The following is a 2,503-nucleotide window of genomic DNA, read 5'->3' as shown; positions in this document are numbered from 1 at the left end:
ATAGATATATATATATATATATATATGCATATATATATATATATATATATATATATATATATATATATATATATATATATATGCATATATATATATATATATATATATATATATATGCATATATATATATATATATATATATATGCATATATATATATATATATATATATATATGCATATATATATATATGCATATATATATATATGCATATATATATGCATATATATATATATGCATATATATATATATATATGCATATATATATATATATATATATGCATATATATATATATATGCATATATATATATATGCATATATATATATATATATGCATATATATATATATATATGCATATATATATATATATATGCATATATATATATTTGCATATATATATATATATATATATATGCATATGCATATATATATATATATATATATATATATATATATATATATATGCATATATATATATATATATATATGCATATGCATATATATATATATATATATGCATATGCATATATATATATATATGCATATGCATATATATATATATATGCATATGCATATATATATATATATATATGCATATGCATATATATATATATATATGCATATATATATATATATATATATATATATATATATATATATATATGCATATGCATATGCATATATATATATATATATATATATATATATATATATATATATATATATATGCATATGCATATATATATATATATATATATATATGCATATGCATATATATATATATATATATGCATATATATATATATATATATATGCATATATATATATATATATATATATATATATATATATATATATATATATGCATATATATATATATATATATATATGCATATGCATATATATATATATATATATGCATATGCATATATATATATATATGCATATATATTGTTGCGGATTCGCGCCCGCCGGCGTGCAGACGGCCACGTAACTCGAATCGCGGCACGTCGCCCACCGGACGGACAATCCAGTCGTGACCCTCTCGGACTAACGCCGGGAACTAGTCACGGGTGGACCTTTCGGTCTCACCACGATCGTGCCAATCGGCTCCCGCGTGGGATAGGGTTGCTCGCCAAATTCGACCTACCTAAGTACCCACACGGAGGGTAGACCGGGCGATCGCACCTCGCCGCAGGTCGACTTCGGACACGGGCCACTTTAAGCGACCCGTTCCGTACTATCGAGATAACCGAGCGGTGTTATTCGTCGGCCTCGACGGTTCGATTAATTATCGGGCGTTTTAGCCCACGACCAACCCTTTACGTGAAGCAAGATGGAGATTCAATGAAAGAAAAGACGAAGCGAAGCGGGAAAACAGTTCAACATAACTCACATTTATTTCGTGATGAACGGGAAGCACACATATACAATTACACCAAAAGCACATGTAAAAGGAGAAGAAACACAATATTACACAAAAAGCAAATATAAAAGAGAAACACAATGCAGAGCTATCCGACTACCGAGCACACGGCAACACTTATACAATTTTACTTCACAGACGGCGCCGACAACACATATTCCCAAAGCAAAAGAAAAGAACCACCCTCAAGGATGAGGGGGGTAGGCGGGCCTGGGGCCGAGACCGTGTCGGGCCTACCCGTCTGATGATGAGACGCGGAGCGGCGGTGGCGCCTCAACTCCGCGGGCCTCGCGGACAGTGTCTGGTAGGGGGTGGGAAAGGGGCCCCCTTGTCGCACTATCTCAGCGCGGGGGGAAACAGGAGGGGGTTGTTGATGCTCGGGGGATGGAGGATATCATCCTGTCTCGGGTCCCGCGACGAGCGTCTCCTCCTCGACCTCGGTCGCGTTGCTGGCCTCTCCCTCTGCAGCTCCCGGCACCGACGCGAGCACCCCCTCGTCCGCCTTCGCCGCCGCCACCTCTCCACAGCTCCATCTAATCGCCCTCTCTGTCTCCTCTCTTGGCTCGTCCCAACTCTTCAGTCTTGACTTCTCCCCTCCGAACTCACAACTGCCCACTGAACTGCCTTGACTGACGAACGCAGCCGTTTATATAAGCCCCGTGGCTTCGCTCCTTCACCTTTGACCCTCTGCCTCCGACCCTTCGCCTCTCTAACTGACTCCCCATTGGACCGAGGAAAAGTGGGCGTGAATGCTTTTTGATCCATGAATTTGCATATAGCGTCCTCACTCCAACGCCCTGGAGGCGGGGCCAAATCGCCCCAGCTCGCCGATAGGACGGAACAGAAGTGGGCGTGAGTCGTTTTTGATCCGTTTTTCTCGGAAAGTCTGTGATGTTTCTGAACACGCTGCTCGGTGCGCGCCCTACACGAGTCCAGTATCGGTGCCCACAAGTGGCGCGAGAATGGTGGGGATGCGATGGTGGCGAGTTGTGACGGTAAATGTCGTGGCTGTTGTTGTGAAGCGGCGTTGTGGTTGGTGGTTGTTGTGAAGCGGCGTTGTTGTTGGTGGTTGTTGTG

The sequence above is a fragment of the Eptatretus burgeri genome, chromosome 4, assembly GCF_056783735.1.
Source record: "Eptatretus burgeri isolate ZD-2024b chromosome 4, Ebu_testis_v1, whole genome shotgun sequence".
NCBI lineage: Eukaryota > Metazoa > Chordata > Myxini > Myxiniformes > Myxinidae > Eptatretus > Eptatretus burgeri.
Note: the sequence above shows the minus strand (reverse complement) of the source record.